Source organism: Sciurus carolinensis, unplaced genomic scaffold (genome assembly GCF_902686445.1).
Source record: "Sciurus carolinensis unplaced genomic scaffold, mSciCar1.2, whole genome shotgun sequence".
NCBI lineage: Eukaryota > Metazoa > Chordata > Mammalia > Rodentia > Sciuridae > Sciurus > Sciurus carolinensis.
In genome coordinates this window covers 1,020,859-1,043,043 of record NW_025920156.1, presented here as the reverse complement: position 1 = coordinate 1,043,043, position 22,185 = coordinate 1,020,859, and the positions used below count along the sequence as shown (strand labels likewise).

At 47.3% G+C, this 22,185-nt stretch overlaps 2 pseudogenes; one reads left to right on the top strand and one right to left on the bottom strand.

Moving 5' to 3' along the window:
- The first annotated feature begins 5,756 nt into the window (after positions 1–5,756).
- Positions 5,757–7,137, top strand: LOC124974611 (polyadenylate-binding protein-interacting protein 1-like; annotated as a pseudogene).
- A 7,138-nt stretch (positions 7,138–14,275) lies between these two features.
- On the bottom strand, positions 14,276–14,647 carry LOC124974607 (uncharacterized protein C11orf98-like; annotated as a pseudogene).
- Between the last annotated feature and the right edge of the window lie 7,538 nt (positions 14,648–22,185).

Here is a 22,185-nt window from a genome sequence, read left to right as displayed (position 1 = left end):
GCGGGGAACATCTGTTCTGATGTGGACTCTTCCTTCCAGCCACAGTTGGCCAGTGCTGGGGCTGTGGCCCAGGGTCCTGCCAGAAGGGCCGGGATCCTGGCTGCCCACGGCTGCCTCATGAATGCAACAGTGTGCTGCTGTTTCCCATCCTCCACATCCTTGTGGGGCTCCTGGGCCAGGGAGGCTGGGCAATGGAGTCACCCTGACTGGCACCCCTCCTCCCAGGACACCTGGCTCTGTGATGTAGACATCCTACATCTACCTAGCCAAGTCCAAGTAGCTCTGAGCAAGGCAGAGGCAGGAGGGCAGGAGGGAGGTGGCTCAGGTGGTCAAGCAGAGAGTCGGTGATGAGCACACAGATGTGACAGCTGTAACAGTGACCCTGGCTGCAAATGCTGTGGGGGCCACTGGAGGACAGAGCTCATGCTGGCAGATGCTTTTCAAATGTGTGCTGGCATTTCTGACCCTTTTCTTTTGCTTATTATACTCTGATATCAACGGGAGTCCAAGCAGAGAAACAGAACACACCCCAGGTATTCAAGTTAAAGGGATTCAATTCAGGGAACATTGGGAAAGCTGGTCCTGGGCACAGTCCTCAACCCCTGCCCCGTCACATGGAAACAGACCTGGACCTGGGCATTTCCTCTTGAAGACAAAGAGCTCTTCCAGCCTGTGCTGCATGTCCCTCAGGATGTCATTCCCTGCTTTGACCTCAATGGGGACTGCTGCTGCTCATACGTGTGCCTCACGTGGCACTGGCCACCCCCTGCCGTATCTGTTCCTGGTGGGAAGGGAACCATCTTTTGCCTGAAACCTGGAAGGGGCATGTTTACACCGTCTCCTTGCTTCAGCTTCTGGGCCACCAGTGTTGTGGAGGCTGGTGGTGCTGTCCCTCTCTAGGTGACCACAGCACCATTCCATTCAGTATCTGCTCAGGTGGTGGTTTGGGTTGCTGCTGCTGCAGACAGAACCCTCCCTGCTGTGGGTCTTTCCCTGGAGGTGGCCACAGGTGTCAGCTGCTCTGCTGCCCAGGAAGATGGAAGAGCTGTGAGCTTGCAGGACAGTGAGGCCATCAAGAGGTTGCCAGGACAGGAAGCTGCAAACTTCAGTGGAGAGGGAGGGTCCCAGCAAAGTAGGGATGCCAGGGCTTGGGGCTGGGTCTCACGGAGAGCCACTGGCAGGGTCCCACAGAGAAGGTGCAGCCCACAGCACAGAAGAGGAGCAGGGCTCTTCAGGCCTCTGTCCTCCAGGTTCCCAGCAGGTCCTTCCCATGGATTGAAGCCAGTCGGCAGCCAAGGGGCACAGAAACCCAGGAAGTAGCCTGCAGGGCTCAGACCACAAGCACAGTGCCAAGGGAGGGGAAGGAACAGACTAGAGGACACACAGACCCCAGACCACCCAGTGACGCCTGTGTACTCAGGACAAACGCCAAAGGGGACCAAGGCCTCAGCAGGGCTGGCTTTCTGTGAGGTCTCTTTCCCTGTCACATAGATGCCATCTCCCAGGGTCTCACATGGTTTGCCTTCTGCATCTGTCTGTCTGAATGTCCTCTTCTTGTAAGGACAACAGGGAGACAGAATTGGGGCCTACCCAACTGGCTTCACACCACCCTCATGATAAATCAGGCCCCGTCTCCAACACAGCCACACTCTGAGGTGCTGGGGTTGAGACATTAACCTGTGAATTCATGGGGACACAATTCAGCCCAATGGAGTCCCAGAAGTGCTGCTCCTAAGGGCCACACAGAATGGTCCTGCCATGGTGAGGGAGGGGACCAAAAAGGGCAGGCATGCCAGCGGGTGAGCTTCCTGGGGCTCCTTGAGGTCTCTCCCTCGCCCCCAGGAGAATCCTTCCCAGTCCCTCCGTGGGTCTCTGCATGTACCCGTGTGTGCAGCTCTTCCTGCAGATGTACAAGCAAATGAAGTTCACACACACTATCTGCTCCTACTTTCTTTCTTAGCGAGACCACAGAGAAAGCCTTGTTCTTTTTAGAACCCACCATTTCTGCAGGTGGTTCCCCAGATGCATGAGCTCTTTCCAGTGTCCTGTCACTTCTAGTACTTCCAATGTACCACTGTGACGCGGTCCACGTATCTGTCATTCCTTACCTGTGCTGGTGATTGTAGGATGAACACCTGCTGGGGAATTGCTGGGTCAAAGGCCAACAGCCTTGGGGAAGTGTCTTCCCAGTTCCACTCCTGGAGGGCCTGTCCCCACAGCGTCTCTGACATGACTTGGGGGCCACACTCCCACTCCTGCCAGTCTGATGGGTAAAAAGTGGCATCTCCACATAGTTGTCTGCGACATTTAGGTGAAATCTGCACAATGCAGGGTCAGCCATTTAACATGAGCACTTTGGTAACATTAGGACATGCACTGTGCTGGGAAGCTGCCATGTCTGTCAAGGAAATCCCAGAGCCACTGGGCGGTCACTCTTCCTCCTCCCTGGGCCCTGGCCACCACCAATCTGCCATCTGTCTCTGTGGATCTGCCCTTTCTGGACATTTTATGGAGATGCAATCATGTGCACGTGGCCCTTTGTCACCGGTTTCTTGCACCAAGCATCACCTGTCTGCATGGTGGCAAGCACAGTCCTTGTCCATGTGAGTCAGGGCCCTCCTGGTGAATGACCATGTTGGGCTTATCCACTCATCCACCAAGGGGCCTCGGGTGATCTCCATCTTCATGAGGTTTCTGTTCGTGATCCCCTCATTGTGGACCAGGTCAGGCGCACTCTGGAGCTCCTTCCTGAGCAAGCTTTGGCTGAGGTGGGGGCAGGATGCAGCTCAGGACCCGAGCAGTGTCCAAGTGTCCTAGTCTCAGCTTGGCACTGTTTGAGTTCCCGGGCCTTCCAGTGTCATGAAGGTGGCCTTCCTTAGGGACAGCCTTGCCTGGGTGTCTGGACCTCCTGGTAGTAGAGGGAAGGCCCAGATGCCCCTGTCACCTCTTACTGAGCACTTTATGGGTGCCTGGCACCCCCTAGGCACTGCATGAGCCACCTCCTTGGACCCTGCAGCAGCTCTGGGTGGTTTCTTTCTCCCTACCACAGCTGAGGGAACTGCCAGAGCCAGCTGGGAACAGGCCCTTAGACAGCGAGGCACCGGAGGCCCAGGCCTCAGCAGCAGGGCAGCTCAGCACACGCACTGAGGATGTGCCCCATTCCCTCTGTGGGGCCTCACTCTCTGGATGACTGCACCGGGGTGACTCCTGCTGTGGTCCCCTCTCCTGGCACCTCATGCACCAGCCCCTGAGGACTTCTCCTTTTAATGCTTTATATTAGTAATCTGTTACACTTAACAAAATGCTCCAAAGTTAGCAGCTTAAACCAATAAACGTTGCTACTTCAGTTTCTGAGAATCAGGGACCTGGGAGTGGCCCAGCTGAGGTAGGTTGTGACTCAGCCTTTCCTGAGATTGTCATCAGGCTGGCAGTCAAGGCAATGACATTCAAATGTTCCAGAAGGCTCCTCACATGGATGCCAAATGGGGGTTTCATTTCTTCTCTGAGTGTGGGTCGGAGTCTTGGGTCCCTTGCCACACAGATCTTTCAATAGGGTTAGTTGAGAGTTCTCATAATGTGATAGTTGACTTCCCTGGAATGAGTGATTCGAGAAAAGGAGCAGGGAAGGAGTCACAGTCCTTTTATGACCTAATCTCAGAAATGAAACGTCATCATTTTTGCATGGTCTATTTGTCTGTAAGTCCAGCTCAAATTGAAAGGGGAGAACTTAAACTTCAACTCTTTTTTGGTATTGGGATTTGAATCCAGGAGTGCTCTTCAACTGAGCTACATCCCCAGCCCTTCCTTTTTTTTTTTTATTTTGAGACAGCATTCTATCAAGTTGCTGAGAATCTCACTCCATTGCTCAGACTGGTCTTGAACTTGTGATCCTCCTATCTCATCCCCCAAGTCACTGGGATTACAGACGTGCATCTCTGTGCCTTCTAATCTTCACCTCTTGAAGGCAGAAGTACCCACACATTCTCGGGTATAGCTGTGTTCCTTCATCTTGCTCCAGGTCTTTGTTCTTTGACCAAGTATTCAGGGTTCAGCTATCTGCTGAGGTGGTGTACTCTGGGGTGGTGGGCTGAGGTCTTGGAACTCAACTGGTGAGAGAGGCAGCTATGCCTTTCTTACCTGAGATTGGAGATGCTTGGCTCAGCTTTCTTGATCTCAACTCACTCTCTCCTCTTATTTGGCTTTCTATTGAAGGGAGCAGACATCCATAACAGACAGAAGGAGGCCACCCCACTCCTCCAGGGCCTTCCTTTGAAGATGGTCTGGGGAGAAACATAGGAAAGGATAAGGATGGTTCTTAGTGCAGAGCTGGGGCTTTGACCTGGAGTGCTTGAGGACCCTATGGGATTTCGGGATAGAATTTAGGGAGTCTGTGACTTTGGACAGGAAATAAAAATTGCTTCTTGACTTTCACAAATCTCTGCCTGGCATCTAGTATTTCCTTCAGTTACCAATGTAGTCAACAAAACCACAAAGCCTCAGTAGTATGACTCATACTTTCAGTTTTATTGCAAGCATAGCTGTGTCCCCATGGCGACTCTGGCAGAGACCCTGAAACATCCTTTGCACTTATCACCATTGTGAAGTCACTGGGATGTGAGGTTATTCTTCTAGGTCCTGGTGTTTAACACATTAGTGAGATGTGGCTTTCTACATCACAGATTTGGTTATTTAACATTTCGATAACTGTGTTTCAATATAATTGCTTTTCTTATGATTCTACAAATTTATTTTCTTCTTTTAAAATGTTCTTATGAGAAGGGACTGAAGATCTTGAATTCTGGGGTGGCGGGGAGCTTGGGGAACTGACTAGAGCTGTCCAAATCACATCAGATCATGGAGAGGTGCCCAGGCCCTTAGTAGGGCAGGTGTGGCAGGAATGGGTGATGCTGGAAGGCCGGGCCAGGAGGAGTGCTGCAGGGGACAGCTCCTGCCCACTGTCCTGCAGATGGGCCCAGGTGTCCACCCACACCCCCATCCCTGTGCCTCTGGTGTGACACCAGAGAAAGCAGCTCGCCCTCACCTGCCCACCTCTCCCCTCACCCACTCCTTTTTCTGCACTTGCTACACTCGGCTGTCATTTCCTTTCCAAGTGAAATCTTTTCTCCTTTCTTCCAGGAGTCTCCTACTCTCCCTCAGAACCCAGTTCACATAGGAAGGACAATGCTCCCAGACAGCAGCGGTCATTTCTATGACTCCCTTTCCTGGGGACACATTGTGGTGGCTTTTCCACAACCACCCCATTTGCCTGGGTTCACTCACAAGGTTCCTGACACAGTCTACACTTAGCAGATGTCACCAGTGTGTTGAGTGGTCGAGGGAAATCAACACAGGATCCATCCGGGTCAAAACAGCCGCAGGGTCCAAGCAGTCTTCTCCTGCCCTCCACCAGGCCCTGGGTCCTCTTCCATCCATACTCACTTGTCTGGAAGCTGCAGAGAGCAAGAGAAGGTTCCTTGGGTGACTCCTCTGGAACTGTCTGTGATAAATGGCCCGACCTCTCTAGCGCCCTTAGAGCCTATCTACAAAATAGGAGCAATAGAGTGCCGGGTTCTGCCAGGGATCAGCCTGTGGTCTGCTCCACCTGAAGCACTGAGGAACCGGCCTGCCGCCCTGCTCTTCCACGAGGCCTGAGCGAGGCACAGAGGGGAGAGCAGGCCCGCGGCGCCTCCCTCCACATCCTATCTGGAGCACAGCCGCCCTTGGAGGAGGAGGAGGAGGAGGAGCATGTGGACGGTTTTGATTGGGCTCCAGGTGCTGGTCCGGCCAGAGCCTGGGGCCTGGGCCATAGAGGGGGCAGGCCTGAGGGCAGCGGGTTCCCGAATGGAGCTGGGCCTCCGGAGCGGTCGCAGCATAAGCCGCAGCCACAGCCCAAAGCCCCGGGCTTCCTGCGGGTGCCACCGCTGCGCCAGCCCAGGATGGCCTGGCCACCAGGGCCCCAGAGCGAGAGGCCCCGCAGGCTCCCAGCGGCCTTCCTGGCCCAGGGCGCTCCCAGAACAAAAGAGGCCCCTGAGAGTGCCACCTGGTCCACAGGATGAAATCCCACCACAGAGCTCAGCAATGGCTAAACTCCAGGTGGTCGTGTCTCCTGTGTTAATGTCTAAACTGTTTGCAAACGCCCCTGAAATTTACCCATCAGGTTATTCTTCTAATTATACAGAATCCTATGAGTATGGTTGTGAGGATTATCCCACTCTATCAGAATATGTTCAGGATTTTTTGAATCATCTTACAGAACAGCCTGGCAGTTTTAAACTGAACTAGAACAGTTTGCAGAGATTCCGAATGGCTGGTTTACAACAGAGGATGTTTTGCAAGATCTTGTGGAACACATCTACCAACAGGCTACATCTATCTCAAATTTCTGTTATATGGGAGCTCACCTGTGTAATTACCTGTCCCATCATCTGACAATAAGCCCACAGAGTGGTAACTTTCTCCAATTGCTACTTCAAAGATGTCAGACTGAATATGAAGTTAAAGATTAAGCTGCAAAAGGAGATGAAATGACTCAAAAATGATTTCATGCATTTGTACTCTTTCTGGGAGAACTTTATCTTAACTTGGAGATCAAGGGAACAAAAGGACAGGTTACAAGAGCAGATATCCTTCAGGTTGGTCTGTGGCAATTGCTGAATGCCCTCTTCTTGTGCAGTAAAATTACTGAAGTTGACAGGGTCAGTTTTGGAAGATTCCTGGAAGGAAAAAGGAAAGACTCATATGGAGAAATTATTCAGAGAATTGAAAATGTCCTGGATGCAAACTGCAGCAGGTATCTAAAACAGATGCTCTTGAAGCTTGTAGAACTCCAGTCAAGTAATTGGGGTAGAGTTCATGCAACTTCAACATACAGAGAAGCAACACCTGAAAATGATCCTAACTACTTTATGAATGAACCAACATTTTATACATATGATGGTGTTCCTTTCACTACAGCTGATGTGGATTACCAAGAGAAATATCAAGAATTACTTGAAAGGACATTTTCCAGATTATGAAGAAAATGGAACAGATTTATCAGGGAGTGGTGATCCATATTTGGATGATATTGATGATGAGATGGACCCAGAGATTGAAGAAGCTTATGAAAAGTTTTGTTTGGAATCAGAGTGTAAGTGAAAACAGGAAAGTTAAATTTCAGCATTTCAGTTTTATGAAACAGTTTAGGTATGGTGATTTAGCAGAACACAGGAAAGCAAGAAAATGTGTCACACTTATACCAAATTAAGGATGTTGAGTTATGTTACTAATGTATGCACCTTTAATTTTGTTTAACACTATCTTCCAAAATAAACTTTATTCCCTATAACTTAAAATGTGTATATATATAAAATAGTTTATTATTTACAGCTAATTCCACTATTTTGGCTACAAAAGAATTGATTTTGAAATAAATGAAATGTTGAAAATAAATTTTGCTACCTCATTAGATATTTATAACTTAAGTTCTTGAGGGGGAAAAGTCAGTGTAGAAATACATATTACTGCAAAAATGTAGCATTCATTTTTATGTATGACTATTATAGATTTTATTTCAGTTTGATATTTATGTCTCATACTAATCACAATCATGATATCTTTAAAATATTGGAATATACCAACAACTGATTTACATATGTAGATACTATTTCATACCAAGGGCTTTAAAAATGCCATTAATGGAAAAAACAAAACAAAAAGATCTTAGAACTCCCCTACTAAACAATCAAGACTCACCCTTCACTGAGAATTTATTCTAATTCAAGAATTATTTTGTTGTTTCACCTCACTAACTTCATTGCCCGAAGGCAATGAACATTATTCTGCTTTTATTTATATGACTTTCTCACTTTTGCTTTTTAGCATGAGTTGCATTGACCTTTTTTTTTTAAACTAGAGAATTTTACTAGATATTTGTCATTCAAGTTTTCATCTGCTTTGTAATCAATATACCTTGAGGATCACTTTTCTAATATTTCTATAATGTACCACCTTGGCCATATTTAAGTAGTATTTTTACTTAATGTCAAATCTTTTTCCAATTAACTGAAACTTGTATATAAAAGGGTTACTTGTAAATATGCATGTAAATAGTTCTGTTAATTACCCACTGTTTTAACCTTGCTACACCTGTGTCTGCTAATACAGTTAGCTTTTTCACTTTTCTGCTTGTTTGTTCAGTCTGAATTAAAATATGACTTTGAAAAAAAATAAAATAGGGCAATAACTATTTGCATGGAGGCAGTGTGAGGATTAAGAGGAATAATGTCTGCCAAGTGCCTGGTACACAGTTAAGTGTTTAATAAAGTGGTACAGAGATTCCAATTCCTCCAAGACAGCAAGCAATCAGAATGGTGCTTTTCATGAAGGTCTGCAGGAGTTCAGAGGAGAGGGAGATGGCACCGGGTGGAGGGGCAGGAAAGAGGGAACCAGGTGGGCCTGGGTCCAGAAGCGTGGCTGGGAGGCACCTGGTGGGAAAAGTAGGCAGTGTCCAGGGTCAGTGGTTCATTGGGTTACGCTGGTGCATTGGGTCCCAGGTGGAATGAGCACTAACTTTTCCATCATCCTCGAACCTCTTCATTCACACATGATGGAAGTGTTGATTGCAAATTGTCTCTTTCCCTTCATTCTAGAAGCACAAGGAATTTGACTTGGCAAATTCTATTTTACTAGCTGTTTTTCTGCGTGTAGTTTCAAAGTTGTTTTAGAAACCACCCTGTCATCTGTGATTCAATCTTCAGCCTTCGTAAGACAGAGCTCGATCCCACTTAGTCTAAATTAAGGGGAATTTGGAAAGGTGGTTGCCAGTCATCACCTGTGGAAACCACTTGCTGGCCCCCACTGTCTCTTTGCAGGGACCCTGAAATGGTGCCAACCTCTCTCAGGTGTAAACTCTGGGATTCTGTGGGGAGCACTGGTCTCTCTGGACAGCTGTTCCGAAGCCTCAGTGTTTGTCTTCATTCCTTCACAAACTTCTGTGGCCAGTCACACACAGGTGCCTGGGGCCATTGGGTTTGCAGTCTGGGCCGTGCTTCCAGGGCTGGCAATGAGGATCAGGTCCCCAGTGTGATGAAGCCCTCCTCTCCTGCCCCTCATCCCGGCTCTACTCTACGTTCCTCCTCTGCTCCTTGGGGTGGGGAACTGGGGTAATTTGAAGGCAGGAAGGCAGACTACTGTGGGAGTTGAGAGCCTGGAGTCCACAGCTGGGTCTAGTCCTGGCCTCTGTCTTCTGCCCTAGCAGTTGTTGGGACCCTGAACAAGTCTCTCAGCCTCTGTGCCTCAGTTTCCCCACCTGTAAAATGGATATAACAATGGCACTAACTTCACAAGGCAGTCGTGAGTGTTTGTTGAATTAATAATGGTAAATTTTTTAATGCCATGCCTGGCCCCAGGGGACCTGTACCCAGGGGTCGGTGAACCCTCTAGGTTTCTTGTCCTCTCATCCTCCAATGGGGCTGTCCCTCCCTCCCACTGCTGTTACACTTTGGATTTCTCCTGCCATCCTTCATTCATTCACCTAGGCTGGGCACTTGCTGAAGACCAGACCCTGACTGCAGTCACAGGGACACACTAATGGACAAGGTCATCGTGACTCTTGCCCGGGGAGCTTTATCAGGGGACACTTGAACACATTCAGTCCATGCCACCTGGCAAGAAGCATCCCTCCTGCCTGCTGATACTCCAGAAGGTTGAGGCTGTGGAGAGGAAGCACCTGGCCCAGGCCTCACAGCTGGCTGGAGGCAGAGCCCCGTCTGAGACTCCTGTTGTCCCATCTTGTCAGCCCTCCAGGCTTCCTGGGGACTTCTGCATGCCCCTGGTATGTGGCAGCCCGAGGAAGCCATCCTCAGACAGATGGCACTCAGTGCAGATGCAGGGCTCCCCAATGCCCTCCATCTCATCTGTGCTGCTGGGACAGGGGATCACGGGAAGGAGCAGGGGGTGCTTCCAGGCTGGAGTGACCCAGGACAGTTTGGGAATGCTGCTCTGCTCTCCTCTCCTCTCCTTTATAGAAATGACAGGTAAATGGCTTAGCCATGGCTTGGTGTCCCCCTGGCCTGGAATAGCTCCTCTCCCAGGGCCCCCAAGGGAGCCCACTTTGCCAACTCATGCTTTCCAGTCTCTGGCCTCCAGCATTGTGATAGCAGGCATTCTCTGGTCACCCATTTTGTGGCACTTTGTTGTGGCTGCCCCAGGAGAACCCCACAGTCCCTTGCCACTGCCTGTTCCCTGGCATAAAGTTGTGGCTAGAGAGGGACCCATTTTTCTAGTCCTTTGCATACTGCTCTGAAGAAAGCTCATCCAGGGTGGACCAGACCTGAAGCCCAGAGTGTGGGGCTGGATTAGAGGAGGCCAGAAGGGGCTGTCCTCAGGTGCTGGCAACATGGCTGACTCCCTCTGGCCTTGCATGGAGCCTGCGCCCCACTGGGCATCACTGGGTCTCAGCACAGGCAACCAGCTGGGGGGGCATGGGAAATGAGGGACCAGGGCTGCCATCGTAGATTTGGGAGCCACCTACCTACATGTAACATATAGGGTTCTACAGGTAAATGGCAGGCCAGCCTTGTCCACCTGCAGGGCCTGCTTCCCAGGAAACACCATTCTGATCTGAGATCCAGCAAAGACGAGAGTAGTCTCATACCTGGTTCAGCCAGTGTCCCTCCTGGGCACCTCTCTGTAAATTTGATATTTATTTTTGTTAATCAAAGTAAGAACCTAATCAGCATTGATTGCTACACCAGATTTTTGCAACTTTGATCGATGTGTGTTTGTGTGCTTTCAAAACATGTGATATTAGTAGGCACATATTCCTGGCATGTGAATAAATATATGTGATTTTATCTAAATATCCAGTGTATGCACATTGTCTGTGTGTTTTAGTTTTTGGGCTTCATGCCCTGATCCAACATGCTAAGTACTGGGGTTTGCTTAGCCTGGGCCTGAGGTTTGCTTTGATTCTCTTTTCAAAGGTCTCTGCATTTCCCGGAACATTGGTTCCAGAGAAGTGTGCAAAAGGACAGCAGGACACGCAATGCCCCAGACAGGGCCTGGCCAGGATGGTGTTAACCAGCAAAAGCCCAGAAACAGTTCCAGTGAGACATGACCAAAGGAATCCCAGCTCAGGCGGTGGTGTGGGGTAGCACTCTGAATCCATCAGCACAGGCTTCCACACACAGGGCTGCCATTTCTGCTTGTGGCTTAGCTGGCCCCAGCCCATCAAACGGCCTTGGGGGTCTGGAAGACCTCACCAGCCCCAGGCTGTGTATGTTAACAGGGGCCAGCCCAGAACCAGGGCTGCCTCTCCCCCCATCTGGGGGTACAGACCACAGCTAGGACAAGGACAAAGATAAAGATGGAGGCAGGTAAGGTACCCAAACACTGCCATTGGTGCAGTGGAGTCCCTAGGAGGGAGTGTGGGGCAGCAGGTAGGAGTGGAACTGGGGAAATGCATGTATGCCAAAGGTCAGGAACATTCTGGGGGGTTTCTTTGTGCAACCTGATAACTCAGTTGCTGGAGAAGACCCTAGGCTGGGGTATCAAAGAGAAGAACCTTTGAAAAGGGTCAGTGGGGTCTCCCTGGAATCACCTTCTCCCCCAACTGCAGCCTCAATAAGCTCCCAGCTTCCTGGTGGCTTTGCCTCCTACGACCAGCACCTATCTCAGTCTAGGCAGCAGATGGTACCCAAGCCCCAGGGAAAGTTGACCAGGCTTGTCAGTGCCAGTGGCCATTGCCTAGGTAGTCCCCAGCCTGGAGATTCTTGGCCAAGGAAGGGATTGGTGGGCAACTGACAATGGCAGCTCAACTTTGCATGAGCCCCAGCAACCCCATGGTGCCTGCCCTCAAATTCACACGTGGAAGCCCTAGCTCCTGAGGTGATGCTATGTGGAGATGGAACATGGGAGGTGATTAGGGTTAGATGAAGGCGTGAGGGTGGGGCCCTCATGTTGGTATCCGTGCCCAGAGAGGAGACACCTGAGAACTTTATCACCTTCTCTTTCCTCCATCTGAACAGGGTAGGAAGAGAACCCTCACCAGACCCAACAGGTCCGCCCCTGTCCTCAGACTTTCAGCCTCCAGCGCTGTGAGAACCTAAGTGTGTGTTTGTTTTAAGCCACTCACTCATAGTGTTATGTTGTGGAAGCTTACACTGACTCATACAGACTGTGGTAAGCAGGCAATATATCTGTGGGTACTCTGAACTGGGTATCCCAGTGTCAAATGTTGAAATCATAACCCTAGGACCTATGACTGACTGTATTTGGACATATAGTCTTTTTTTTTAATTGTAAACAAATGGGATACATGTTGTTTCTGTTTGTACATGGAGTAACAGCATACCATTTGCATATTCACACATTTACATAGAGTAATGATGTTTGATTCATTCCATTATTTGTTCCTTCCCCCCCACCCTCCCACCTCTCTTTTCCCTCTATACAGTCCCTTATTTCTCATTTCTTGCCCCCCTCCCACCCCCCATTATGTGTCATCATCCACTTATCAGTGAGATCATTGGTCTTTGGATTTTTGAGATTGGCTTATCTCACTTAACATGATATTCTCCAATTTCATCCATTTGCCTGCAAATGCCATAATTGTATTATTCTTTATAGATGAGTAATATTCCATTGTGTGTATATATATATTTCTTTATCCATTCATCAATTGAAGGACATCTAGGTTGGTTCCAAAGTCTGGCTATTGTGAATTGAGCAGCTATGAACATTGATGTGGCTGTATCTTTGTATCTCTGTAGTACGCTGATTTTAAGTCCTTTGGGTATAGGCCGAGGAGTGGGATAGCTGGGTCAAATGGTGGATCCATTCCAAGTTTTCTAAGGAATCTCCACACTACTTTTCAGAGTGGCTGCACTAATTTGCAGTCCCACCAGCAATGTATGAGTGTACCTTTTTCCCCACATCCTCTCCAACACCTATTGTTGCTTGTATTCTTGATAATCACCATTCTAGTTGGGGTGAGATGGAATCTTAGGGTGGTTTTGATTTGCATTTCTCTTATTACTAGAGATGTTGAACATTTTTCCATATGTTTGTTGATTGCTTGTAGATCTTTTTCCGTGATGTATCTATTCATTTCCTTAGCCCATTTGTCGATTGGATTATTTGCATTCTTGGTGTAGAGTTTTTTGAGTTCTTTATAGATTCTGGAGATTAGTGCTCTATCTGAAGTATGATTGGCAAAGATATTCTCCCACTCTGTAGGCTCTCTCTTCACATTTCTGATAGTTTCCTTTGCTGAGAGAAATCTATTTATTTTGAATCTATCCCAGTTATTGATTCTTGCTTTTATTTCTTGTGTTATGGGAGTCCTGTTAAGGAAGTCTGATCCTAAACCAACAAGGTGAAGATTTGGACGTACTTTTTCTTCTATAAGATGCAGGGTCTCTGGTCTGATTTCAAGGTCCTTGAACCATTATGAGTTGAGTTTTGTGCAGAGGTAGGGGTTTAGTTTCATTCTGTTGCATGTGGATTTCCAGTTTTCCCAGCACCATTTGTTGAAGAGGCTATCTTTTCTCCATTGCATATTTTTGGCCCCTTTGTCTAGTATTAGAAAATTGTATTTATTTGGGTTTGTGTCTGTGTCCTCTATTCTGTACCATTGATCTACATGTCTATTTTGGTGCCAATACCATACAGTTTTTGTTACTATTGCTTTGTAGTATAGTTGAAGTTCTGGTATTGCGATACCCCCTGTTTCTACTCTTTTCTTTTTTTTTAATGTTTGGTATTCATTTTATTAAAAATATAATCCAGTGAAGGAAGCAAGATGAACCATGAAGTAAAGTGACCTGCCCATCCTGGTCACACAGGGGCCAAGGCAAGACTGGGATCAGGATACTTACCCCATATCATTCCTACAATAACCTCTATTATTGTCAGAAATGGAAAGTTGGAGAGAAACAGAGACCAGGTCACCAAAGACTAGCTCCTCATTATTTTTGCTCAAGCAAGTCTGTGTTTCTAGACTATCTCCATCCACACCCATAGACCTTTTCTTGGCCCATCCGCCATTTCTGCACTTTATCACACACTTCAGTCAAAGCTCTAGGGATTTATTATAAGTGGAAGTTGGGCTCTCTTGAATCTTTCTTTTCTACCCTCTTCCCTCCCAAAATGTCCCTCCAGGGGAAGTCAGTAAGCCATCATGTAAGAGGAATGGGGATGAGTGAAAGCAGTTAATGCTTTTTTCAAAACCCTCTGAAACAGCCACTAAATCCTGTTGGCTCCAGTTGAAAATCTGGCAGAAGAGGTAAGAACTTTAGCTCTCATTCGCAAGATTCTCCATGTCTGCATCCTGGCGGGGGGGTGATCTTCTTTTGTTGTTCGGGCTGTGGTTCACTAGTCCTGACTGGTTTTGAAGGGACTTCCACTTCCATTGCTGCCTTTTCTTTCTGAGCAAGCCGGATCTGCAGCAGGAGTTTTCCACATTTCTTCCTGACAGAGTAATATTGGCAGGTGCACTGGATGTCCACTTCTTGAGGTGATGCCGTGTGATCAGCCCTTCATCTATCACAGCCCCGACCACCTGATGCCTCAGTTGCTTCTCTTGGTTCAACACCCACCAGTGCTTGAACAGCTTCTTCTTCAGTTCTGTTTGGGGCCAGTTAATCTTCCCCCTGGAACCCCCCATGGGTGCCTCCTGGAGATACTGTCTTTACAGTGGCAGCCAAGTCAAAATGAGGTCACTCAGGCCAGCCCTAGTGCAACCTTACTGGTGGGTGTCTTCATGAGAAGAAATGGGGATTCTAGATACATTGTGAGGGAAGACACATGTAGGCAGCCATCTGCAAGTCAAGGACACCAACCCTGACCAGGGCACCATGTCAGGCTTGAGCCCTCCAGAACTGACAGGAAGTGAGTCTGTGCTGTGCAAGCCTGCCAGTCTGTGGCACTCTGCTACAGCAGCTGCAGGAAGCTGAACTAGCAGGGCAGCCTCCAGGACAGCCTCCATGATGCTTCCTCCCAGGCACAAGCCCGTATCCACAGAGAAAAGGGACCAATAGAATATGTATGTGTAAATATTAACAGATTTATTTTAAGGAAGTGCCCAGGCAGGCAACAGACTGTAGACTCAAGCAGGAGCAGAAACAGAATTCCCTCCTCTCAGGAAAACTGAGTTTGGCTCTTGAGGCTGGGACTGATGGAATGAGATCCACCCACATTGTCAAAACTCTTGTCCTTTACTTAAAGTCTGCTGATACAAGTGTTAACCACACCTGTAACCCTTTTGTTGTTCCCCAGAGAAGCAACTGGATTTGAATCTCATACAGTCCCTGGGTGCTACAGGCTGGTCCTGTTAGTGGCATGATGATCCCCCACCTCAGGAGTGTGGGCTGGAGCTGACACCCCATTTCTAGTGAGAAAATAGAGCAAAAGTGATGGACTCTTACTTCCAATATTAGGTCATAAAAAGACTGTGGCTCTGCCTGACCCCAGTCTCTCTCCTCTGTCATACTGGAGTAGGGTGTATCTGTGGAGAGGCCCACAGGGCAAGGAACTGAGGGAGGCTTCTGGCCACCAGCCAGCGAAGAGCTGAATCCTGCCAACAGCCACATAAGAAAGTTTGGCAGTGGACCCTCCCTCAGGCCAGCCTGGAGATGACTCCAACCCCACCATCTTGACTGTGAGCTGTGAGAGCCAATGAGCCAAAGGACCTAGCTGAGCCACACCCAGTTCCTGACACCAGGAGTTCTGAGAAATTTGCCTAGCTTCCAGCTGCTCAGGAGTGGGGAAAGTTATCAGGTGGCACAGGTAACTGATCTGCCATCTGAGCCCCTCTGCATTCTTCTCTGGCTGGCCTAGCTGCTTGCAGATCCAGGGAGGCCAGAGCCTCCTACTTCCCGTGCTTCTAGTGGCTACTGTGTACCTGGATTACTCACCTGCTCCATCCCAGTCCCGACTTTTCCCACCTGGCAACAACTTTTCATCTTCCAAGTCTCTGATATTATCGCTGCAATAACAGGATTTAAATAGTGCCTCCCCTCTCCTCCCTGAGGCCCTCACCCCTGTCCCTTTCCCCCTGTCTGGGTAGATACAGCTTCTCCACACACCTTGGCCTCCTGCCTCCTCCCCAAAGCCAGTTGTAATCAAGCGGGGACCCTCGTGGACTTGAAGTTCTCAGTAATTTTTGATCACGGGCTCTGAGTTTGCATTTTGCACCAGGGGCTGCAAATGACAGAGCTGTTCCTGCTTCTTCCATGTTGGGTGGTTGGTTTTCTATCACCCTCAGGCCTGCAGGCTGCTGAGGATGGGGACACTGTTAGTTACACTTGGGCTCCCGGGAAGTGCCTGCTGTGTAACAGGGCGCACTAGGAGATTGAGCAAATGTTCCTAAGCAGCAGAGGCTTCCTAGTGGCTCCAGGATTGGGTGGGTGAATCCAGGCCTGGCCAGGTGTATCCAGAGGGAGTGACCTCCCTGATTTGAAGCCTGGGGGGAGTCACTCCATCCAGTCAGCTCCTCGCACAGTGGATGCTGGAGGCAGAGTGGGCTGAGGCACCCCCATGCTGGTCTGCGCATTGCATGTCACGGGCCACTGAGTGCCTGTGTCAGAACACCACTCCCAGCAGAAAAGTGGATAGCTGGGTAGCCATTTGAATGTTGCAAAATTGCTACTACAAGGCATTCCATAGGGCTGGCACATAGCAATTTTCGGACATTGCGCAAGGCCCTGGGTTCCATCCCAGCACCACAAATGAATAATCAAAAGATCAGTCCAGGCTAGATTTCACTCACCCAAGCCAGAGGTACTTTGCACATGTAGGGGGCTTGGTGGAAAAGCGTTCAGGCAACAAGCTGGTCTTGGCATGTGAGGCAAGTGGGCAGAGATGGGCTGATACACATTAGAGGCTGGGGTGGGGCATGGGCATCACTTCCCTCAGCCTGTCCCTTATCTGCCACAGCAGGTGAAGGTAAGAACCAGGGCTTGGGCAGGCTCTGCTGGGCCTTGGGTGCCAGGCGCCAAAAATAAGGTACACCAATAAGTGAACTCTTGCTTTGGGCACTCTGATTCATCCTGTGTCCCGAGGCTACAGACAGGGCAGCCATTCACTGGGAAACAGAGATAGAGACAGGGAGGGGAGGGGCTCAGGCACCATGCTCTGGTTCCTACAAACTGGGTTTCCACACCTGCTCTGAATCTGATTGCTGGATGTGACCTGTCCTGGACCACTGCATGACCTGCCTGGATCACCTGCTATGGCCTCCTGCCTCCCTCCCCTCCTCCCCACACCACCCCCACTCAGGAGGCATGATTCCCAAATACACAACAGCCCACCCAGGGCCGGCACTCCCCCCATCTCCTTCACTGAGCTCACATGGAGGCCACAATTGACACTGCCCTTGTCATTCCAGGGCCAGGTACCAGAAAGGTGGAAGAGTCCCATGCACCGCAGCACCCAGAAATTACTCACACTAGCCAGTATAAGCCTGCCTGCTCTGCCTTTTCCATTCCTTTGTGGGAGAACTACAATAAAGACACTCATCCACAGTTCCCTTCCCTCCCTCTGCCTCACAACAGACCCTGGTGCTCCCCCTGTGTCCTCGCCCCCTCCCCATGGTGTGTGTCCTCCCTCTCTGGGAACTGTGAATAAAATTGTCTTTCTGATGGCAGATGTCTCCTGATCTGCCTTACTTTACTTCAGATTTTATATTAATACACTATGTTAAAACAGTAAAACAAACAAAACCCAGTCTTCCTTCCCATTACAAGGACAGGCAGAAAAATTAAATAAGTACCTCTCTTTTAGTCCTCTAATCCACTCATCCCTCCACCCCTGCATTTGTCTGTTCATCCCCTGATGCATCCATCCACCATCCATCCATCTACCCATCCACCCATCCATCCACCATCCACCCATCTACCCATTCGCCCATTCATCTACCCATCCACCCATCCACCCACCATCCACCCATCCACCCATCCACCCACCCATCCACCCATCCATCCTTCCTTCCTTCCTTCAACCCATCCCATATTAACTGAGCAGTGTGGTAGTTTTTAAACATCTCCCAGAGTACAGCTTGTCCTTCTACTTTGTCGCAGTATCTTTTTGGTTTATGAACTTTAAGTATTGCAAAAGTTAAATGTATTTCTTATTTTGTATATTATGCTTTTGGAATCTTACCACATCTTTCTCTAAATGTCCTAAAAATTCTCCTATATTTTCTCCTAAAAAGTCCATATTTTTCTTAACATTTTGCCTTCTCACATTTAGGCCTTCAATCTGAGTTATTTTTATGTACTCAGGACCGAATCACCTCCCCAAAGCCCACCTCCTAATGCCATCACCCTGGGTCTCGGATTTCAATATGTGAATTTGGAGCAGACAATGCCCAACAATTTGATTCAATTTTGACATCTATGGTTGATGCAGACCCCACAAGTTAAGGGACAGTCCCTGTACAACAGCTCCCACCTAATGCCAGATGCTAATGGGGCTAGGCAGGTGCCCCAGGTTGCCTGCATCCCCATCCCCTGATTGCAAACTTGGAGGTTCCCACAATCAACCTCAGATCCAGTGATTCTCTAGAATGACTTTCAGGACTGAAGAAAGTATTCTACTTCTAATTACAGTATAATTACAAACGACCCCTCAGAAGAGCCAAATGGAAAAGGTGTGGAGGCAAGGCCTGAGGGGAGGAGGGCATGGAGCTTCCAGGCCCTTCCCAAGTGTACCACCATCTCAACACCCGAATATACTGACCAATCCAGGAACTCCTTGAGGGTGGTACTAAAGTTTTATTATTGCAATGATGGTTAAATCACTGGAAGTTGGTGATTAAATGCAGCCTCTGCCCCCTCCTTGATCTGGAGGTCAGGGAATGAAGCTGGAAGGCCCCAGTTCCCGGTGACCAGCATCCATCTCCAAGCCACAGGTGCACCACCAGTCTTCACCTCATTAACCCAAACTGTAGAAGAACAAGAGACATTCTTTTCACTCAGGAAAATCCCAAGGATTTTAGCAACTCTGAGCTTGGATCTGGGTACGAAGACCAAATATTTATTTTTATTATACCACACACAGGTTTCCTTTTTTCTATTACTTTTTGAAATTTTTGATAGTTTATATTTTTATACATTTGTCTGTTTCATCTGCTATAACTTGTTTTACATCGAGTTGCTCATGGGCTTTTAAAATTTTTCTAATGAATTCTACTGTGAATTTGTGCCTTCCTGATAATGTTCACTTGTGTTTTTTGCCTTTTTTTCATGATCTTTAATTCCAAAAGTTTACTTTGTCTTCTTAAAGAATCCACTGCACATTTGCTAGTTCTTTCTTTTGTCTATTTTCTGTTCTTGAATTTCTGTCCTTGTCTTTATTATTTCTGTACTTCCATTTCTCTAATATTAATTTCCCATTTCTTGTATTGAATGCTTACTTTATAAATTTCCACTGTAACTTGCTAACTAACATGTGTTTTAAATTACTGTTACTGCATTAGTTATATCCCATGTTTGACTGTCCCTTAGTTCTAAATATGTGATAATTTTTTTTCTTTCAAAAATTTATTTAGTATCAAGCAAGAGGAGACTTTGCTTAACACTACAGAACATTTCAAGACTTGAGTTACAAAAGAATACCACATTATTTGCACTTATAATTGGTTTCCCTTTAAAGCGTGTTGGCAAGAGGAAAAAAAACTGCATATGGCTGAAAGATAAAATAACTAAATTCTATGGAAACCTTTAAAATGAAAGGTGAGGCTTATGGTAAAAGTATGGATTAACATATTTAGTAAACCTCTTTGTTTTAACACTAGTTAATCAAAGATATTTTTTTCCTTTTGATGACAATTTTTTCATATACACGTGGACCCGAAAGCTTCCCCACAAAGTTGAACTTAGGAAATTGTTTTACAGGAATTAACACCTGTCCCAGCTTCACGTTCTTATTAATCACCACGTCAATGTGCTTTTCTTCATCCTGTCTTCTCATTTTTGAAACTTCTATTTCTTGGGTTCACCAGGCTCAGCGCGTGCATGAAGGAGGGGTCCAGAGAGTCCTTCTCCGCCATCAGCTCCAGCAGGTACTTCTGCATGCTTGCCCCAGCGGCGCGAACCTGGCCAGACACCGCGGCGGCGTGGGGCAGGCACCGGTCGTTCAGCCCGGTCCCCCGGCGCTGGAGAGCCCAAGCCTGAAGCCGCCGCCTCCGGGACGCGCCCCGCGCTGCAGTCGGGCCTCGGGCCTGGCTCCTGGCGTGCGGAGAGATCCAGACGCAGGCAGCCCGGCTCGCCAACCAGAGGCGCCTGCCGAGAGCTCCACAGCGACCAGCCCCGCGCGCCGCCCGCGCACTCTGAGCTGCCGCGGGAGCGCCCCGCTCCTGTGCCCTCTTGATAATTTTTTATGATTCATCTTTGGAATTACTTAGATGTATGCTTTTCTTTTGGTGGTGGGGTTCCGGGGATTGAACTCAGGGCACTCGACCTCTGAGCCACACCCCCAGCCCTATTTCGTATATTATTTAGAGAAAGGCTCTCACTGAGTTGCTAAGCGCCTCACTTTTGCTGAGGCTGGCCTTGAACTCTCCATCTTCCTGTCTCAGCCTCCCAAGCTTCTGAGATAACAGGCACACACTACCGCACTCAACAGAAGTATGCTTTTTACCTCTAAATTTGGGATTTTATGTTTTATTTTTTAGTATCAGAGTGGAAGTTATACCAATTCTCTGGTAGTCACTGAAATTCCTTTGTAGCCTAATACCTGATTAAGTTTTAAGAGTCTGATGTCTGAAAAGAATATTTGGCTTCAGGGTATGTTTAGATCAAGTTTGTTATTGTGTGGCTCTATGTTCTTACTAATTTATGCTATGACTTTCTGACAGCGATGTGTTAAAAATCTTTTCACTATGATTGTGGGATTTTACTTTCTCCATTGGTTTTGTTTTGTGCAGGTGAGAACAAATCAATGCACAATGGCTCAGGTCTAGTATATTTTCTGGAAGAATTCTTTTATCATTGAATACAGACTTGCTTTTGTCCCAATGACTCCTTTGTCTAGTATTAATATTTCTACACAGCTTTCTTGGGCATACATATTTTTCCAACCCTTATTTTCAAGCTTTCTGTGTTGTTGGATTTAACTGTATCTTAAAATATTTTTGTATACTTGGACTTTTTTCATCCAGTTAGTCTCTCTCAACTAACAGGCAAGTTTAACACATTTACTATTATTGTAATTACTGATGCATTGGGATTTAACAGCTGTATTTGGACTTGTACCTATAATCTTACTGCTCAGACTTCAATTTCTTCCTCCCATTTTGCAGGTTATTGCTGGTTAGTATTTTATGTTTACTTTATTTTTAATCTTCCTGACTTCTCATCATTATCATTATTAATGATAATGATTAATATGTTTTATAGATAGTGCTAAGTAGTTTGACTATCATTTAAATCTCTCCAGAAGTAATTTCCACTCCAACTGAAGGAAACCTCTTAATAGTTCTCCCAGTAGTATCCAAGAATAATAGTAAAATCTCTGTTTCTGAAAACGTCTGCATTAACAACACTCACTTCTGGATGATCTTTTAGCTAGGTAGTTAATGCTACATTAAAAGACACATTCACTCAGTACTTTGAAGATATCTAGCATTGTCTTCTGGCATCCATTGGTGATGCTGAGAAGTCTGTCCATCAAATTGTCATTTCAGGCAGTTAGTCTTATTTCTTTGGTTGTTTTTAAGATCCCTGTGTCTTTGATGCTCTCTTGTTTCTCCACAGTATGTCAGATGTGTATTTATTTTTTTATCTATCCTGTTTTCATTCTGATGATTCATTTCTTCACTTATGGAAAACTCTTGTCTTTTCACATGTTGAACTTTCTTCTCCCTCGTCCTCTTTATTTTTTTCTTCTAAGTTGGAAAACATGTTCAACCTGCTCACCCTATCTTCCAGGTTTCTTTGCTGTACTTCTATATTTTCATATTTTTTATCTCTTTATATCTCTGTGCTTCATTTTGGATGATTCCTTCCATGTCTCTAATTCTTTGGTGTTTGGGGCTCTGCTATTTATCTCAAAATTAATTTACAATTCCAACAAAGATTTGTTTCACTTCTAGATCTCTTGGATGGTTTTTCAGGTCTTCTTTCCCTTGTTTCAAAATGCCCTCTTCTTGCTTTATGGCTCTGATTTCTTCTTTTGCTTCCACATAGTTTTCAGTACACTTTA